Source organism: Metopolophium dirhodum, chromosome 8 (assembly GCF_019925205.1).
Source record: "Metopolophium dirhodum isolate CAU chromosome 8, ASM1992520v1, whole genome shotgun sequence".
In the NCBI taxonomy this organism is placed as follows: domain Eukaryota; kingdom Metazoa; phylum Arthropoda; class Insecta; order Hemiptera; family Aphididae; genus Metopolophium; species Metopolophium dirhodum.
The window spans coordinates 23766052-23788205 of record NC_083567.1 but is presented as its reverse complement, the minus strand read 5'-3'; the positions used below and the strand labels follow the sequence as shown (position 1 = coordinate 23788205).

The 22154-nt window shown below is 25.7% G+C and overlaps 1 protein-coding gene across 2 annotated transcripts in view; it reads left to right on the top strand.

The window, feature by feature from the left end:
* Positions 1 to 7989: 7989 nt before the first annotated feature.
* The window catches only part of LOC132950245 (uncharacterized), a 37954-nt gene continuing 23789 nt past the window's right edge, over positions 7990 to 22154 (top strand). For both annotated transcript variants that reach the window (XM_061021578.1, XM_061021576.1), the window contains exon 1: positions 7990 to 8562. The gene's annotated coding sequence lies outside the window, so the exon portion shown is untranslated. The remainder of the gene's footprint in view (positions 8563 to 22154) is intronic.

The following is a 22154-nucleotide window of genomic DNA, read 5'->3' as shown; positions in this document are numbered from 1 at the left end:
AAATAAAATGTTTAACTTTATTCAAATAACCTATAAACGCATGCCCTTCCGTTTATCTTGTTTCCAACCAAAAATAATAATAAAACGACAAAATACAGAACATTGAAAATTTAACAACAATTTTTTTTGTTTCAACTTGGGATGGCTGTAATTCAGTCAATTTTTGAGATAGGAAAAAAGTTTGTGTATCAAAGTTTCTTAAAAAAAATATTTCTATCGAAATCTGGTGTTGAAAATAGGTGTTTCCATTTAAAAAAAATGTAAGTTTTATTGCGCACGCGCACAATAAAAGAATTAAAAATTCGAAAATGATCCCAAAATGTGTATTTTAGTATTCCCTAGCTCCTCAAAAAATCCCCAATTCAATCCAAGGTCACTGAACGGAAATATTTCGTGTTACCATTTGAGTGAAACACACTGTATATATTATATTTTGTTAATCGTTATGCTTTGTTTTGCTGCATTTAATTATTATTATTGTTATTATTAATTGTTCACGTTATTATAACGTTTGCAAGCCCTGGATCCTTGCCTTACTCTTTATAATACGGAAAGTAATACTACAACACTGGCTAAAATATTGGAGGAAAATAGATATAATTTCAGTCTAAGATAATGTGGAGGAAAATGGAAACCAACCTTTTTTTGTGGAAGAAATTCTGTTTAAATTTATTCTGTACTTTTTCTCCCTCTAAACTTGCTCAAAAGTATCAAGTATAGCATCTTTTCTGAAAGGAAATGTTCTTGAGCTGGTACTTTAAAAAGGTAATTTTTCAATTTTCGAAACGCTACTCGAAATAAAAGCGTTTAAAAGAGAAAAAACGTACGATTTCACGATTTTATAATATTAAATAATTACGGACGACGTTTTCTACCAGAAATATTGCTTCAAATGAAAAATGACAAGAGATATTTTTTGTTGTATTTTGGATTTTGTTCATTACAGTTTAAAGTTCGGAGAATGTTGAGCTATTTATAAACATTTTAATTTTGGGAGTTTTTTGTTGTAATTCGGTTAAAAACATTTGTAAAAACTTGAAATTTGGGTTGTTTACTTATATTAGCCTTACCTATACATTTTAAAATTTTCAAAACATTTGAGAAACTTATAAGCTTTTTCTTTTATTTTATATTTTTTTTCATTTTCATGATATTTTCTAATTATAAATTATAATTATAATTATATAAATTACCTATTTATGTAAATCGTTCTTAAGCTGTTCTTAAAACACTTTGTTTATCACCATAGAAACGAATGAAATTAAATAAAAAAGATTCCCTCGTCCGCTCAGAATCGTTTTTTTTCGAATGCAATCATTGCATTCAAATCGAATACAGTAAAATTACACTATCCTGTCCGAGGCCCGAAGGGACGATGGACAAACATCCACCACCGAAATGCGCTGACCTACTTTTTTTCATTTAATTTTACAGATATTCCAATAACCTTTAACAATAATATTATATTTTATAACTGTTATTTTATATTTATGCTACCATATAAATGATTACATTATAGCATAGAAGATCTCATAGTATTAAAATCGTTAATAATAAATAATATTAACATTTTATGTTTTTGGAAAATTTTTACTGTAAATAAATTGTAATTAAGTATTATTGAATCAAAATTATTGATAATTATATTTCATAGAATTATATTGCTTCTAGATTTATAATCCTAATACACATGCACTGTTCTGTATTGGAATGAGCGAATGAATACCAGTTGATTACGTTCTAGTTTTCTTTTTTACGGCGTAACAGATAGGCAATATAGGTACATTACTGTGTTGAAAAATAACATAATATTAAAACAAGACGGGGAGTATCATCTTACTGTAATAATATAATAATATAAACAACAATAATTAAACAAATTAAAATCTTAATATAATAATAAGGCTTTGAATGTAAACAATTTCAGTTAATTTTTATATTCTGAGCCTAGTGATGAATTTTGTATTAATATTATTATTTATTATGGTGTAAATTTTTTTATTTTGTCTGAAGACACTTTTTCTAGTAGAAAAAATGCTCTGATCATTAACTTTGATTGAGGTTACTCGAAGAAAAACTTAGATCTTATTTGCTTTAAATCGTTTTTAATCCTATAGGTGTAATTATTTATCATTGAATTCAAATTTAACACATCTATTACAGGTTGCTTACTCAATGACGATTTATTTATTTATTTCAAATATACGGACAATAAGTCCTATTACAATATGGTAATGTATAGTGCAATTACAAACTAGTTTATAAATATACTTAATACTAAAAAAATTTTGATCTTGATTTTATAATTTAAATAATATATAGAACTATTACTATAAATTATAATATACTATTGACGATATACACTTGAATTCTTCTGTACAGCAGAGTGGTTACCTATTTTCCCCATTATTTTTTTCATGATTCAAACCACAGTACCACAATGCAGTTACAAAATTCATTTTAACACTCACATTTTATTATCATCGTATAAATTATATGTATTGTTAAACTTAAAATAATATTATGGTATTAAGGTATGTACTATATTGTACTAGATTTTACGTGCCATATTATCATGGATTTATAAAATGTATATCAAATATCTAACTTAATTAAATATTCATAACTAATAAGTGCAAAAGTAAACACTAAACATACCATAGAAGATAAAACAGCCTATAAAACAAAATGAACAGTATTTTTATTTTATTTTGGAAGTTTATAATTTTGTGTGTTATGATTTATGGAACTAATTTTTAATATTAGCAAATAATAAATATTATATTAAAAAGTACGGCTACATTACTTATCAGTTATCATACATGAAACATTTGATAAATGAAGATGTATCAACCATAAAGTAGACTATTGGAAGTTTGACAAGATTTTATATTAGGTACAAGCTCCTGTTATTTTAAATTCACTAAAAATACTTATCTATTAACTATTGACAGAATCGTAAAAATCTTTATTTGTTTAATCATTGGAAAACTTTTTCAGTAAATAATATTGCACTTTGATCCTATCCTAATAAGTAATTTGATTTTTAACTAATCCAAAATTATTAAATTTTATTAAGTTATTGAAAAACAAAAACTTCTAATATTATTTATCAACATAATTCCAAACATTTTAACGACATTTAATATTATTATTATTTCTTTGTTTTACAATTAATATTTTATTTAACATTTTTAGACGAATAGAATTTAAAAAATGGCCATGATATCAATCTTGCATCCAAATTTAATATTTTTAAATGGTAATGGAGACTAGACAGTATCAATATTGTAACACTGAGTTAGGGATCACATTACTCTACTATATATACATCGAGGCAAAAATATTTGCCAATAGCAATTTTCATCATAAGCGTTCTCTTTATAGTTATGGAATTAACTCACAAACCTAATTGGCTTTAACGGTTGCATCTTATAACACCTTCTATATGATATATAAAGTATATATATTAAGGTAAAGCTAAAGTTATACACTCCTTATAGGCTTATACCTAACTACAGAAATAACTTAAATACAGCATATTTTTAATTTAAATTACACTGAACAGTATAATATAGTTATATTCGTTTGAATTAAAAGCAGATATAACTACTATGATAGAGATGTTCTAGATTCTAACGCATATCAAAAAATGTAAATAACTAAAGAAATGTACTATTCTGTTGAAAACTAATAAATATATAATTAAACATAATTAGTCCCAGAATTCACTTCTAGTGAATATAAAAATATTCTTGTTTTTTACTGTCCTTGGTCTTGGGGAAATGTATAAATTAAATTTGCAGTAGGAATATAGTGCCGGTATTATATTAATGCAGGGGCGTCATTTCGACTTTTTTTTTGTTGGTGCCGAAATGTTTGCAGGCCATTCAAATCATTACCTGACCACATACAAAACATTTTGGGAGGGGGGGGGGTCAATTGGGGCCAAAAACTTTAGATTATTTGTATAATTTATTTAATATGTCACTTATATTAGTATGAAAATATCATAATATTGTTACTATTTTTGACGAACTATGTGTAGGTACCTACTTTTAATGTATTTATTTTATGTTGTGGATACCAGTGTACAGTGTTATTTACATTTTACGCTTGGTAAATAAATGTATGGGTATAAAAGACCTTTATAATAAAATAACTAACCGAACCTAACCTACACATTTTTTCTCCCTCCATACTCAAAATATATAATATAGCTAGCTCAATAAAACCAGAAATATATTTTATGGGTACCCTTCTTCACAATCTTTGTGTTAAAATGTTATCAATTATAATATTGCGGGACCACAAAACCACATTAAAATAGTAAATTTTTTTTTCTTAATACTGAAAAAATATAAAATATATATAATATCAAACACTTAGGTATATCGGCGCTTATATTTATTGTTGGCAGGCCAAAGAAGGCGTTTTAAAAAAATTTGGTGCAAATGTACACTTTGCACCCCCCCAAAAAAAATGACGCCCCTATATTAATGTCAAACGTTTACATCATAAGCAATAAAAAATATAAATGTACACCTAATATATATATTCTTAAATTGACAATAATACAAAACAAATTACGACAAATAAAAATTTTTTTATGTACTAAAAGTGGTACTTACATATTCTACTTAAATCTTCCCAGAACTTTTGCAACGGTGAGCTCGCTATAATTCAAAATTCACCTACCAATAGTCGTATCAAATTCATAAATATGTACGATGCATTTTAATTAATAAACTTATTGTATCAAAAATAGGTATAGGTACTTGTTATGGATTTGCGTAATTTTAATTATATCATAGTATTATTCCATTAATGGTTTCTATAATAATAATTATTTTTACTGATATTACAATAAAAAACTGATCAAGTTCGTGGACAAAGTAGACAAGGTTTTACATCGAGTGCTAACAATATTATTCGCTAATATAAGTCAATTTAAAAGTATAAAATTGAGCTGCGAGGTCGGTTATCGTGATGAGCGAGGACAAAATGATATTTATTTTATTTTATTCAAGTTGCAATAGTATATATATATAGATTTTTTTTTGATGGGTAAAATAATATTCACTACTACAACCTCATTCGTTTTTATATAAATATTTAACATTTTTATTTATTTTTATTTTAAATTATTACTAATTATTAAGAATTAAAATTTATATGAGTGAATATTTATGTGCATATTTTACGTTAAAGTACGTTAAAGTTTACAAATTATGTAATTATGTAACTATACGTAACCTACTTATTGTTTATTGCTTTAATATAAATATATACAATCCAGTCCATATAGATATGTAGAATAAATGTATGTGATAAAGGGGGGTATAAAGGGGGCATTACGTTACACTTAGCTTTGGATTAATAAGAAAAAAAAATTAATCAAAAAGTACTACTTTCTTCTACGCATAGGTATAATTATTATGGTGTAATATTTATCACGGTCTTAAATATTTTTGGTTTACCTAAACTGGAAATAGAAATATGAACAATATTGCTTTCGAGTTTCTTAAGAATCTGAAATTGACAATTTATAGAGCTATAATTTATGTGAATTATTTTAGTTGAATTACAAATTTATTTTAACTAAGCATTCAAACCGTTTTTGTTAAGGTTATTGGCAGGGGATGGGTAAGGAATATAATATTATACACATACTATTTTATTATAATATTATAATGGTAGGTTTATAAAATATATTATATATTTGGTGGCTTTTTAGTCGTTTAAATTTCATACGCTTATTTAATATTAATATTATTTAAAATAAATGTTGAAGCAGGTTTAATCGTGAACATGGCGGATCACACGTTTTGTAAAAAAAGTATGAATTTAGCTCGAGAAATGGTTAAAACGTGACAATGTACCTATAATAAGGAAATCAACGTATTGTACAAATACATATTGTGTTAATTAGACATTAGTTGTTTTAATAAAAATAATAGTTATAAGATATTAGATGTCCAGTCGTCAACTTTAAAAACAATACGACTGTTAATCACTTATGCCTATATAATATTAATGCTATAATAACACTGGACCGCTAGCATAATACCTAATTGATAATGGTTTACCTCATAATAATATGTCTATTAAATATTAGTACAATTATATAGGTACGAGGTACCTTTGTATAATATATATTATGTGATATATATTATTATAATTATATAAATACCTAAAGATATACTATATAACTATAAATGTATTATATACCTACTGAATGATTCCACTGCACAAACGAGTCTGTTTTTTTCGTCCAAAATAGGAAAAACGCCTGAACCTTATATTACACATTCTGGCTTAAATATATTAATTGCCATTTAAATTGTGTAATAATGTGATAATAATAAATGTGTATAAATACTAAATAACATTACGAATAAAATCTACATAGAGTAAATAAACAATTATTTTATGGACAATATTAATATCTTTAGGCTAAAGTGTTGAAATTGCAGGTTACCTAAATCTGTTAAACGGTTTTGGTTGAAATGCGGGACCCATATACTTACACTTTATCTCGAAAACAGAGGGGTCAAAAGCAGCAGTGGATGCACGTTTAAGCCACAAAAATTCAAAACCTATAAAGATAATTATAGAAATAAATTATCTGTTAGATGTATCATGTATATAAATTATAAGCACACAATTATATTATGTTTATCATACACGATATTGCAGCATTTACGATTTCGCTAGTATTTCTATTACGGCTATATAAACGAGTGATTCCCAGTTTTAAATGATTCACGCCTTACAAGTTACAGAAATGGGTATTCCATTAGCATTGAAATCTAGTCAACAGCCACAGAAGCACACGACCGTCAACGTCATTAATGATCATTCCTACGTCATCACATAGATCATAAGCGGCTCAGTGGCTGTATACCTGCTGCATACACTGTTTTTAATAATGTATATTACAACCGAAGACTACAGGGTGTAACAGATAGAACTTACTTTTGGAATAACATATTTTGATCTAATCAATATTTATAAATTTTTTTTTTATATATATATAACTTAGTCACTTGCGCTACACATATATTATACAAAAAATTATTTTTATTTTTTAACACTGAAAACAAAAAATTTAAAATTTGATTTAAATTTGTTTGGGTATTATTCAATACAACCAATTTGTGAATCTGAATATAAGAAAAATTTTGATAGTAAAAACATTTATCTAAGTCAAGAAGTATATTTTTTAGAATTTTTTAAAATATCAATATTTTTTTGATTAAAATGCATTTGGAACGTCATAACTTTTTTCAAAATATTTTTTGGGGAATTTTTTGACATGAGTATATTTTTTAAATTATTTACTAATCATATGATTTCAACAATTTTTGTCATACGTTTAAGTAGCATCATTTTTTTTGTCAAGTTTTTCTACTACACCTTGTATAATAATAGACCGGTTGCACATGCTAAGGGATACAGGGTTATTGGTGGTCATCTTCATCAAAATAAGTAGTGGGTGGCTTGAAAGCTGGTACATTTACTAGCTTACTTTTGGATTATTTCATTACAATATGAGATAAAGATAAACTAATAACTACCTATTATTGTGGGTATTATGATGAATGTTATTAACGTAATAAAACTCATTAAAGCATTTTTTTTTTTTTTTGTACATTTAATATGTGCAGGTGAATACGTGGAGAAACATTAATAATTTGACATCTTTAGAAAAAATGGGTGTGCTATACCGTCTATACCGCGGCTGTCTCAACAAACGGTAGCAAGCGGTACCATATTAGTACGAGTAAACTATACGCAATTATACGAAATAACGATGATAATAATGAGTAATAACGCCGTCGTCAATTGATCTTATAATAATTATGATTATATAATATTATTGTCGTGACGAATCGACGCCGCGATCTACGAGATTATACCATACCTAAATAGTATACCATTACCGCGTTATCGCGCCGTCGTCAACCGCGGCAGCTCCGGCAGCGGTGGCAGGTGTCAGCGGGGCGTCTGCGCCGTGCGTATACCGCGAGTCACGACCACGTTGGTAGTCCGGCGTCAAACTCGCCGGTGTCAGGTTCATATTTCAGTGACGGTCAGACCGGCGTCGGTCCCGCCAAACGTGCGAGATTATATTTTTCACGAGAATAGTATAATTCGCTGCGACACGGTAGTGGTTTTTTTTGTGTTTTTTCCCACGCACCGTTTTATCAATTTTTTTTCGTACGATATTTTTGCGCCTTTGTTGTTGGATTTAGCGGATAATAACGACAATAATAAATTATATTATATATAACACGCCGCATATAACTTACAGTCGAATTACCAATCTCAAAAAACCTCTGAACTCGAGTACCTACGTTAATAGTAACAATAATCATATCCATATTATGTTGTGCGTCGGTACGCGTCTACCGGTCGGATGTCTGTTTGCATTGTGATAACGTCACCGAAACTACGAGCGAGGCTGTTTGGGTTTTTCAAAATACTCAACACTCGTCTTAGTCTGTAAGAGACTACAGCTACACACACGCCCGCCACACAGGTCTGAGTCTAGCTGAGGTAAGGGACTTTTTCGCTGTTTGATTTTATTGTAGCGTTTCATCAGTGGCGCAAATAGGAAAAATGTTTAGGGGAGAGGGGCTCAAGCCCCAAATTTTTTTTTAAAATTATAATATATATTATATTATTTTTTTTTGAGGGGGCTAAGCTCTCCCAAGCCACCCCACCTATTTGCGCCACTGCGTTTCATATACCTACGTGCGATTGTTTTGTGGCACACCGTTACCGGTAGTGTCGTACTGTTGTGTAACCGCGATGCAAAATTCCCATCATGCAACATAATATTATATAGTTATACGTCCTAGTCCTATCACTCCTATCAATATAATATTATTAAATATTATAATCCTTTTCGTTGTATTTTTTTTAAGTACGAAGTTGTTTTAACAAAAACTATAATATAATAGTATAACTATTATCGGAAATTTAGTTGAATTATTTTAGGGGAAGTTTAATTTTTTTTTTATTAAGTTTACCTTTTAATAGCAAACATAATACAGATATCGATATGCATTACTTCCTTTATCTTCGGAGAACTTTGCCTATAATAATACGTATTATCTTCGACTATAATAGCTACATCAACTACTGACTACTACTGCAATCATCTCGTACCGTACAATATGTATTTGCATAATATACGTTATCTGCAGTATCAATAAACATAATCTCTTAAATTAATTTTTTAATATAATAATATATATTATGACGTGCCTCTCTGCGTGAAGAATCCATATTCTATATAATATGCTGTAATTATTTTAATTACCTAAATGTTAAACGTAAATTAAATCTATTAGTTGTTTGTAAATACAACTTAAATGTACAAACATTATTTTAACCTATATAGAGATAAGTAGGTAACCTATTTGTAAAATATTGTGTAAAAATGTATGATCCAAAATATCGAAAATAATTTTGTTGACACTTTGACTATATTAAGATGTTGGTTATTTTTTAAAATTGTTATTTATTTAGGTACTTTGTTTTTTTAAATGTCTTGTTATTACTTATCATGCTCATTACAGATGATAATATTATATATTTTTATATGTATTTTTATATGTATGTTGTATACAAGTTTACAATGTATACTCAATGATAGTATTGACAATAAGTTATGAGTTGGTTGTATAATATATAGCTGCTTCAATTATGTTTTCTATTCAAATAATATAATGCGATTTACTTGTGGCATGATAAATATCATAAGAATTTAAATGAGATTAATTTTGTTTTTAATTTAGGAAAATGTATTCTATATTTAAGACACGTACAAATAGTAAATACAAGTTTTTAAAAATAAAATTGTCAGGAAATAGACGGGTACGTCTTAACCATGGGACATTTTTAAAAATATTCTATTAAATGCCCATTATTATTTAAAATATATTGTACACTTCATAAAAATATTTAATATTAACTATAAAAATATACAATTTATCAAAACTATGATATCAATTAGGTACCTACCTAATACTTGTGTCTTGTATACATGCATATCTATGTGTAAATATAACCATAACCTATTTATTTTATATGAATATTATAATATGTAATTAATTAATATGATACCTAAATCTGTAAAACCAAATACTTATATTAAATATAAATATTATAAATCATTTATTAATATTATCTATACTGTATTTACCTATTATAACTATAGGTACAATATCCTAAATCGATTACAAACTTAAAAACTCTGTTCCGCCCGTCCCTCCTGAAATAATATTCTTATAAACAAACCTTAATCAAGCTTATTGAATAACGACTATAAATAGTAATTGCTTTATAAAATCGTATTATATAAGATATTAGGTGCTTGATGATATAAATTACTAAGTAGGTAATTTACGATTCTTTCTGTTACATCAATTAATTAAACGACTCAAATAGTCATTTATAAAAATATTATAACACGTATATATTAATACTTATTAGTCCGAATAGAGGATATTTCCCTTAAGAGAAACGATTAAAAAGTATTACAACCAAACATATTTTCTTTTAATTGCTACTTTTTAAAGAATACTAGAAGATCGTTGTACATTCCTATTATGAGGTATCTTACTAAAATAATTGTTAGTATAATAACTGCAATCCAAATTAATTTGTTTTATGAAATAAATTAATTAATATGACTTGATAGTTAAAGTTCTTTTCTAAAATATTATCAATATTTTACATCAATAGACATAATAGTTTTATGGGATTTTTTTTCTTTTTTATATCCATGATAACTATTATATAGGTGATATTATAAATAATACCTAAAAAAACAAAAATTTTAGTCGTGGTGGCAACCCTCCCCTCACCAATTTCTTAACCTAAAATATATTTTCACAAGTAATAACATTTGCTGTATTATGTTAACATTTTAGCATTAGTTATTTAATATTTCAACACATTACATATTAATACATAAATAGGTACAATAGTCTTTAATTAGAATAGAAATAATTTATAACAATTAAGTCGGTTGATTTTTGTTCTGATTTTGAAGACACCCCCTAAAATATTAATATGTTGATTTTTTTTTATCAAAATAGAAATTTATTAGAATAAATAAAATTTATTACGTTTAAATTTCTTATAAATTATTGTTATTTAATTTCACGCAACATGTAATAATTAAAGGTATTATATTCTTATTATCATTCATAATATATGTACACTCATACGCGTGGATATCTGTTTATCTGTTAGGTTAGAATGTGCTAAAATTGTACTTTTTGTAAGCAAATAATTAATTAATTAAATTAAAAAAACACGTTTTTATTTTTATTCATTTTTATGCTATAGAACATATTTTTAGCGAAATTTATGAAATTGTGTTTTCATTGTTCAATTTGAATATTTTTTTAATTATTTTTAAATGTATGTAAAATGTAAATACATTTTAAAATAGATAACTATCAAAAAACAGCATTCTAAAATATTAGTTTTGTGTGGAGTTTCTGGTTCAAAATAAATAATTGATGTAGAAACAGAAAACCATTGAAAATAAAATTCCACATGTAATAATAAACGCGTGATTTAATAACGAAATTCATAGATTCCTGTGAAATTAAATTCACAGATTCACGTAAAATAAATCACGTGATTGGATGCATGAATTTTAATTCCTCGTGTGTCTGTTTATCCGCATATACACGTGAAATAGAGACCTCTAGTTTCTTTATACATAATTGTAAACAGTGTAAACTCTTATAAAATAGTTAACACTTCTATAGTTTTGTGGTATCTACTGTCGTCCTAAACAATTTTTCTAAAAATATAAAAAAATGTTGCATAGTATAGGTACTTTTTTTGTTAAAAACGCAAGTGAAAGTGATTAGTTTTTTATAATGTAAATGTATTGTTAACAGCTAAAATACAGTTTATTTTCTTCAGGTCTGATCAATTATATACATGTAATATATTTTAAGTAGAATCTTAGAAAGAGCTCTTATTTGAGTTTTTTTTTTGTATGCATTGTTTAATATTTTTCAGTTTTTTAATAATAGTTTATTGTTAAAAATATTGAACAAAAACTGATTTTGTTGAAAATAGGTAAATGCTATTAATTTCATATTTTTGGTGAACAAAAGTTTCTCCGCGTAGGTTAGGTTAAGAGGTTAAGTTAGGTTAGCCCAAAAAAACTTATGAAAAAGACAAAAAATGACCTAACTAAAATGTAGCTTCTCGAATAATATTAAGTATTACTTCGACTAAAAAGGTAAAAAATTAGAATAATAAAACAAATCAACGCGCAGAATCCCAAATTAAAAATTTAAACCGCTCTAATAATAAACAATATGTTGTTTGATACACCTGATCTCAAACTATGTAAACTGTGTAACCTATAACGGCTAACATATTGACTATTATACAGTTAAAGGAAAATAAAAAAATTAATAAAAATGGCTTAAAATGTTTTAATGTAATCCCCATCTATAATTTTATTTATTGTGCATGCATCATTCATTAAATGCGTCATCATATCCAAAACTAGCTAACACAGTTGTATTCTTATTTTTAGGTAAAACGTACAACGACGTACATATTATAATATGTAATTCTGAATAACAGTGATACCACTGTTACATATAATAATATGTATATATTGTCGGGAAAATATTTGTTTATTTAGTATTCAATGAGTAATTTGTGTTATGCACTTATGTAGCTATTGTGTTTGTCAAAATTGTGAATATGCATACAACTTATTCATTATGTCTATTGATATGATAATATGTACCTATATAGTTACTATCCTATAATTAATAGAAAAATAAATGATTTTTTTTTATCTGTTTCATATAATACTTATTACTAAATACTATTAGATATACTATACTTTTGCAGCTGGTAGGTAGTCACATTATAGGCTTTATAGTCTATACCATGCAAGTTTTGTTTGTTTAATTTTTAAATTCCTAACGATCCATTGTTTATTGTTAATCTTTAAAAAGTTTATGCATAAAATAATCATTCCGAGGTAATATTGTAAACTCATAATATTTTTAAATTAAAAATCAAACTTAAATATTATATTATAATTTATAATATAACTTTATAAACGTTTTATTTAAATAGAATTTAATGATATCCATTTCAATACAGGTTAAATACATTTTATATCTTTAAAACACTATTTTAGAAAACAGAAACATAGTAAACACTTAAAAAGACCTATATATTATAATGTGTATTGTATACACATAACAGTTGAATATCTAGTTCTAAGATAAGTTAGCATTAATTTGTTATTTGAATAAGCTAACAAAAGAAACGGTAACAAAGTAATAATTAACATAGGTGTTTTTTTTGACATTTTTGGTTCTAAATATTTGTTATTATGTACCTATGTATAGTAGGTACACTATACCTTCTGCTTCTGCAAAGCTTAATATTACTAAACATTAGATTTAACATGCTCAAAATGTTAAAAATTAAAACTTTAAGCTACAAAGTATTAAGTTATACACATGACTATAAAGAGTATGTTTGTATAAACTGCGTATTATACTTTACACAATTATTACGGAATTACCCAAGGAAATTAAATGTATGTATAATAAATTATAATCTTTATATATACATACGTACCTAATATAATATAAATATAAAATTAATTCTAATTAATAATTAGTGTTTAACTATCCGATTAAATTTAGAATGTTTAAAATTACATTACTATAAAATAGTTTAAAACCAATATAATACCAATCGTATCACAATTTATAATAAATTAGTAATGAATTGTGGTATAATATTACAATAAAGTAGATAAATTAAATAATATAAAATTATTAATTACGTACCTATTATGTTAACAATACAAACATTATCTCAACAATGTATTTGTATAATAAATTATGCATATATTACATCAATATATCAGCTCTAAAATATTCTGTATACTCTATACTCTATAGTATACACTAAAATTATCTATAAACGATATATTTTTTTATAAAATTAAAACCGTATTATTGCCTATTGGTATTATATCCAGTTACGAAATTCGCAACGCACGGAAACATAATACGCATATAATCAATATAGTTAGGTTAGGTTTTGACTTTGAAAAAAGTTTTCAAAATTACTTACACTATACCAACATTCTCAATACCTAATTATTCGTGCGTCGATTTAGTTTAGATAAATAATTCCACAGAACTATATATAAAATGTATCTTAAATTGTAGATTTTGAGCGATGAATGTATTGATTTTACAATGATGTGTGTTTTTTTATTTTTTTATTTGTTTCTGAGTACGCGATAAGTAGTAGAAATAATGCTTCGATTTTCAACTTGAGTATCCTCTTCGATGGAATAATGAATCTAGTATTGGTGCATCCGGCAGGTCAAAATTTAAAATTCCCAATACTTTTCGAAAGCGCCGGGAAAAACAACAAACAAATTAAGGAAAAATGGGAAATTTTACTCAAAATCGGTTTTGTCGGTAAAAAGTTCCGACATAGGAGTAACGCCGTTGCTTTAGACCATGGATGGGCAACTGGCGGCCCACGTACCATTTTCCACTGGCCCGTGTCACATTTCAATTTAGTTTATAAAAATATAAAATGTTGAGATTTTTCTGTATTTGTTTTTATTTTATTATATTTAATAAAATTATTAAAATCGATATAATGTGTACCATAAAACGTAGATATAAATTCTTATCTAGTATTTAACTATAAAATGTAAATAATATTATATTATTTATAGGGATATAAATTAGGGTTAACATTAGGTTTTTTTTTGCTTTCTGTTCTCTGGCCCGCTAGATTTTTGCATATTCAAAATTGGCCCTCTAGTAGCATGAGTTGCCCATCCCTGTTTTTATATTATTTTGGGAGACTATATTATAATATATTATCTTTAAAAAATCGTTAAGGTGTCTTAAGCCAACATTAATTTTAATTAATTTTTCTTTATAAAGACTAAAATTTAAGAATGTAAATATTGAAATTTATATTAAACCAGCCTCAATTTACATTTAAAATAACTTACAGGAAGTTTAATAATCCCAGAAATAATCCTAATTGTAGGTACATATGTTTTATAGATCTAAATGTGTTAACCTTGGAATTCCAATATAGATAATCAGGTATTATGTTTGGAGAACGTAACTAATGCATACTACGTGGAATAACCATTACAATTGTATGAGTTTAATAATAAAACTTTTATTTCAATATTTATTTAATTTTAGTATTTTAATTTTTAAATAACTTTGTTGCAAATATTTTTTTTTAAAAATGTACAAAACCGTCATCATTTTTAATTTTATAAAACAAAATAAATCTTTGGTATTATATATTTATACACACATTTTTTGAATCTATGTAGAGGATGCCTATACATTTAAATTTAAAAAGAAAATTTTTTTAAATAGGTATTTATTTTATTAGATATTATTAATAACGTTGTATAAAAAAATATTATCGTTATTGATGATTATATTTTGTACTTAACTATCTGTAATATTACAACACAATATTTTTCCCGTAGAACTTTATCAAAACTTTTTAGATACTCCTACTCAAAAAAAGTTTCGCATACAAATACAGTCCTCATTCCACTCAGAATCCAAATCCAAATATACTAAAAAAATAATGGGCTATTAATATTACGATTCATTATTAATGATACATACAAAGAAGTATTCTTTTATCGAATTTTTCAGTAATTTGGCTTCAAATAAATTAAACAAATAAATAGAAAGTTCTTTAAGTTGTACATATCTCAAAGCGAATTTCTACAGCACCATTAGTATTTCCCAATAGATATATATATATATTTAATAATCTTAAACTTTTTATTTTTTTTAAAACTGAAATATAATAAGGAGGTAGTATAACTACATTTGTTTGATGTTTGTACGTATATGTGCATGTAAATATGTAATAATGTGATTGATTATAATTTATATTTATTAAAAAGTTAATTTATTATATTGTATAAGAACTTTTTTATAGTAACATTGTATGAATTATTATTAACTTGTACTACCTACATTTTTATGAACTTAATATATATATATATATTTTTTTTAATGTAATAATACAAAAATGTGGAGTTAGTCTTAGTTGTTATTAATAAACACGTTTTACATTCGAGTATAGAAATAAAATAAAATATTAATGATTATATATACTTACTGCAGTGTACAATATGTCTATGCCTACACATACATATTTTGAATTGTCATTTGTCATATACATGTAGTATTATGTACGTTCATTCATTACTTGCACACTTTTTTTCACAAATTTTGATAACAAAACACCAAGGTCACTTTAATATGTATACTGGGCCGTCGCCGTTGGATACCGATTATGCCTTTTTTACAATCATTTATTTATCATTACTTGTCATATGCGTAGGTACCAGGTAAATTAGAAACAAGGTTGATTTATTCGAATATTTTATGAGGGTCGTAATAGATTCAATTAATATCTTCTAATGCCCTATATCATGATATTGAACGAATTTTCCTGAATCCTTAAGGCTAAAAAACCAAAGCTGTATTATTTATTCATACGAATATGATATAACTATAAAAGTTCACCTTCACACATCAGAATAGTAGAAATTCATATGAATTTATTTATAATAATAGAAAGAAATCGACAGAAATACTATTTACAGAGTGATTTAACAGGCAAGCTCACCACATATTTTTTTCATAATCAATTTATTCACATTCTGATATTTGGATATTTTAAGTTTAGCTATAGAATATATTTTTAAATAGGTCCTTACGTATTTTGTGCCATTTAAGGACTGTCCAGTGGTGATACAAACTTTCATTTTTCAAATGAGGATTACATTATTTAGTTGCAAATTATTGTTAAACAGATGATTTTTTTAAACTAATCTACAGATATCGAATTTTGAACAACTTACTATTTTTGAACTATTAAACTTCGTGTGCCTACTATATTAGGATTAAAGTCCATGATAAAAGGTTTACAGATTTGGTGGATAAATAAATAATGATTTTAAAATGATATCAACTAATAATGAATATTAAAATTTTATAATTTAAATAATATTGTCCGATTATTTATTACAGTACTAATACTAGGCTAAATATTTTATCTATTTTATGTTTGATTTAAAACCATTATTAAGGATTGTTATTCTTACATTAAGTACTTCGTTTATAAATAACTTAATAAGGAACTACTCATCCAAACTACGGATGTTGATTTAAATGCATAATATTCAACAAAAAAAATCATCTGCTTAACAATAATAGCTGCTGTAAATTATTTAAAATCAAATAAATAGTAGATATAAACTACAAATTATTAGTAAAATAATATTAATACAATATTTACACACAGTATCATTAGATATATCTATATTGATTGTACCTACAATCTATACTCAATGTCAAACGGTACTATATGTTAGACATTACAAGTAAAAATGTAGAGGTGTACCAGATAGATACCTATACAGACTTCATGATTTATTTATATTTTTCTACCACATTGTATGTATTGTATATAACTGAAAAATCCAACACATAACATAATATGAAAAATAAAGTTAATATTACCCCTATACTTCGGTAGTATTTCGAATAAAATATATATAATGAACAACGAGGGCATATAAATATATTATAATAAGATTTATTGTTGATTCGTTTTACTTAGGTACAGAAACAAATAGTAAACTTGGAAATTATCGTATAAAATATATAGTTTGATTCATAAACCATCAAAATGCTAATTTTTCAATGCATTATAAAGTATAAAGACATAAAATATAAATTTATATTTTATATAATTGTGGTAATTTATTAAACCTGATGGATAATAATCGATTAGTTGTATTAATTGAATTAACTAAACATAAAATGACTTGTTTGGACTTTCCATTTAAAAACTTGAGTACACTAGCTGTATAATATATATTTTTAAAGATTTATATTATATTACCTATACCTATATATTATTTATTTATTATATTATATTATAGATAATACTATGAATTTTTTTTAAATTAATTGTTGTCCTACAAACGTAACATGTTAAAGAATAAAATTCACCCATGAGTTGTATAAAAAAACAGTGATTCATCAGTCACAAGATAATGACAAATTCTGACAAACTTCAAATTATATATTCTTAAAATCTTAATTATGACGCATAACGGTTTATGAATCACTCAATCACATCACCATTTATATGGTTAGTTCCTGTAGGTACTAAAAATTAAGTGTAATGGTCGCATTAAGATTAAACTTGAACCCATCCGGATGTCAAAGTAACTGTTCATTTAATATCCTAAACAAAGAGTTGTATAATGAAAGTAAATGTATACATTGTGAGGCTAAAGACTGTTCTAAGTTGTTGCAAGGTCAATATTTAGTTTTTATGTTGAATTTTTTCTATGCATCTTTATAATGGACAATGCGCCAAATTGTATGTCAATATTAATTAATTATCATCAATAACTGCTTTAAAGGTTATCGTAAGCTAAATATTGAATTCAGCAATAGTTTAATTATGTAAATCAGATGAGCATAAATATATAGTTGTATACTAATTTGATATACTTGGTAATCCAGCTAGCACGAGTACATATAATTTTTGTATCTTTTAAGAGGACGCCACACAGACATTTGTTGCCTTCGTCTTACAAGTGCGTAACATAAGAAATTTACGCTCAGCAGATAACGTTAGCTCCATTAGTTTAAAAATTAGAGTGAATCGACATTTTATGAAACTTGATGGTAAGAACATTATCTGTGTGCGTATGTTGTTCTCTACGATAGATCAATGTTTTAGTAAGTTATTCGTAGGTATATAATACCATCAAATTTCATAAAAAGTCGATTCACTCTAATTTTTAAGCTAATGGAGCTAAACGTTATCTGCTGAGCGTAAACTTGCTATGTCACGCACTTGTAAGACGGTAGTAAAGCATGTAATATTATCATCTGGGTGATGTATTAAGCAATCATTTGAGTACATTTATATTTATGTTTGTTTTATATAGATACCCAGGGGGTCTGCAGGGGGGGCTAACGGGCTGAAACCCCCCTCATTGCCCGTATTATAATTACTCTAAAAACATTTATATTTATCAAGTTTCAATTGTCAACTATAGTAAGCAAGACGTAAATTTCATATACGTCTTACCAGACTGAATTCGTTTTTGAAAAAAAAATGGATTTGCATACCAATTCTCCTAAAGTTATATGTAATTTTTCGGTAAAAATATGAACTACTTGTATGAAAGACCATTTTCTAGTCTCAGCTTATACAAATTTAATATTTTATAAGTTTTCAACTACAAATTAACTGTGGTTTTGACGAAATTTAAACTTTAAATGCTTATAAAAAATAACCATGATGCCTATGTATCGTTAATATTTTAGCTATAATAAAAACTTACGTATTACATTTTTAAGCTTTTTGACCGGATAAATAATTTTTTATTGACATTTACAGAAAAAAAAATTTTAATTAATCAAATTCAATCCAGGTGAGGATAGTACAACCAAGCTGGTTACCAAACAATTTCAATACATTTTCTACCAGAAAAGTTGAGAAGTTACAAACATTTTAAAATACCTCAAATAAACGTCTGAAATTATTAGACCACACAAAATAAAAATAAAATTGTGACTAATTTTCAAGCCCCCCCCCCCCCCATTGAAAATTCCTGCGTACGCCACTGTAGATACCATATAGCATGTCTTGATCTGAATACAGGAATAACAACTTTTATAATATTGACTAGGTATGCACTACATTGATCGTTTCTACCGATAGGTAATAATCATTTTGAAGTGCTCAAAACTAAGTCTCTAAAAACGGAAAGGAAAATGTATTGGACATATTGTTAGATGTCCATATAAGATTTTCCTAAATTATATACAGGCTGTAACAGAAAGAACTGACTAATGTAATAACTTTTGTTATAATCAATATTTTAAAATTGTTTTCATTTTTATTTCTTGAAATTTAAAATTAAAAATATTTCAAAATAGCCAATTTTTTAATCTGATTATAAGAACAATTTTCATGGTTAAAACATTTATCCAAGTTAAGTAGTTTATTTTTTAGAATGTTTTTAAATATCAATATTTTTTGGAGTAAACTAATTTAAAACATAATAACTTTTTTCAATATATTTTTGGGGGAATTTCCTGACATAAGTATGTTTTTTAAATATTATTTATTATCCATAAAATGTTTACAATTTTTGTCATACGTTTAACAAGCATCAATTTTTTTTCGTTAGATCGTTCTGTTACATTCTGTATATGCATAAGATCGCCAAAACGATGTATTCGATATATTAGGGGCCCATATGTAAATTTCGCCCAAATGATAAGTATCGATTAACCCAAACGATAAGAAATTTTTGGTTATTCGCTCAAATGAAATCCGCCCTTTGGCCATGCTAACATATATTTTTTTTCATTGAGAACATAATTTTTTAATTTTAGATTATTGAGTGCATATTTTTTTTTAAATGTTAATGCTTCTAAATTGAATGTCAAACGAGCAGTTTTTGTGTTATGAAACTTTATGTGTTAAAAAGTAAGGATAATAATAATAAAATACCCAATTAAAAATAATATAAGTACAGATATATTTCTATTATTTTAAACAATTATAATTTATAACTATAAAATATTGATCAAAGAAAAAACATTTTTTCCTTATCAACCGGTTTGAATATAATTTAAAACTTAACATTTATAAATAAATCCTGTTGATCTAGGTCATTGTCACTACTTTCTTTGATTTGTATATAAAAAAAGCTAGTTAAATACAATTTCTAATAATAGTTTCATTCATGTAACTTTTAAAAAATGTTTTCGAGAACTACAAGTATACATTTTAAAAAAATTACCTAATGAGATAACCATGTTCAAAAAACATCTAAATATTTGCATTTTTAATATTATTTTGTTAGACTATTTATTAATAAAAGAATATCCATATGACTACGACTGCTTTATTTTATTTGTTTTCTATAGGTTATAGGTATAATACATATACATCCATGAAGTGCTCATCACCATAAAATACCCTGTTCTAATTACATATTATTCTATTGGTACTACTTAAAAATGAATTATCTTATCCGGTCGATTGTGCGTAATGCGTATTAAACGCCTGCAGATAATATGAATAGGTTAATTTAAATCCCCGTAATTTTATTTTCTTATATTGACGCTTAGTACAAGACGTGGTACCATGGGTATAAGTGCTTTAATATAACATTGACTAAATCTCGTTAAAGAACACTAACAGTTGATACCACAATTATTGTTATAATATTATAATTATTTGCGTTAAGTTAAAAAAATATGCAACGTAGAGTTCAATTTAACTTAACATTTATATTATTATTTTACTTTTGATGAATATTGTATGATTAATTAAATTTAATGATGAGGTATAATATATTAAACTTTTATTACCTACTGATTTTTTTCATAAGAAATCTAGATACTCACATGTTTTATTTTTATAAAAAAAAGTTTATTAGCCTTCATTGTCATTTAGACTTTAGATGATAGTATGTCTTGGCAAGGTCAAGGCAGTTTTCAAAAAACACACCTTCCTAGTTTTATATAAAACTTTTTTTTTAGTAATTGTATCTTATAATTTCTACTTGTATAAGTATATAGGTACTTAATACTCTAATAAGAGTTTATTTGCCATGTCTAACTTTTGTTTTTATACTATATGATACGTAAGACACAATTTAATCAAATACATCTACCTAATTATACACAAAACAGTAAAATATATTTTAATGTTTTAGATTAATCACTTATATATTATGTACACAAATCATATGCTTATTAACATGAATAAGTACCTATTACGTAGTTAATAAATTAAAGTTTTTAACACTTGTTATGTTATTTTATTGTTTACATTTGATGAAAATATATACACATAACATGATTTCGCATTTGGAGTCATTTCTAAAAAATTGAACTAATTAATATTTACCATGAAGTACCAACCAATAAGATTTATTAATTTTATTAAAAAAAAGACTGTTAACTAGAAATACAAATTAATTTAATTTTCATTAAATTTCATTG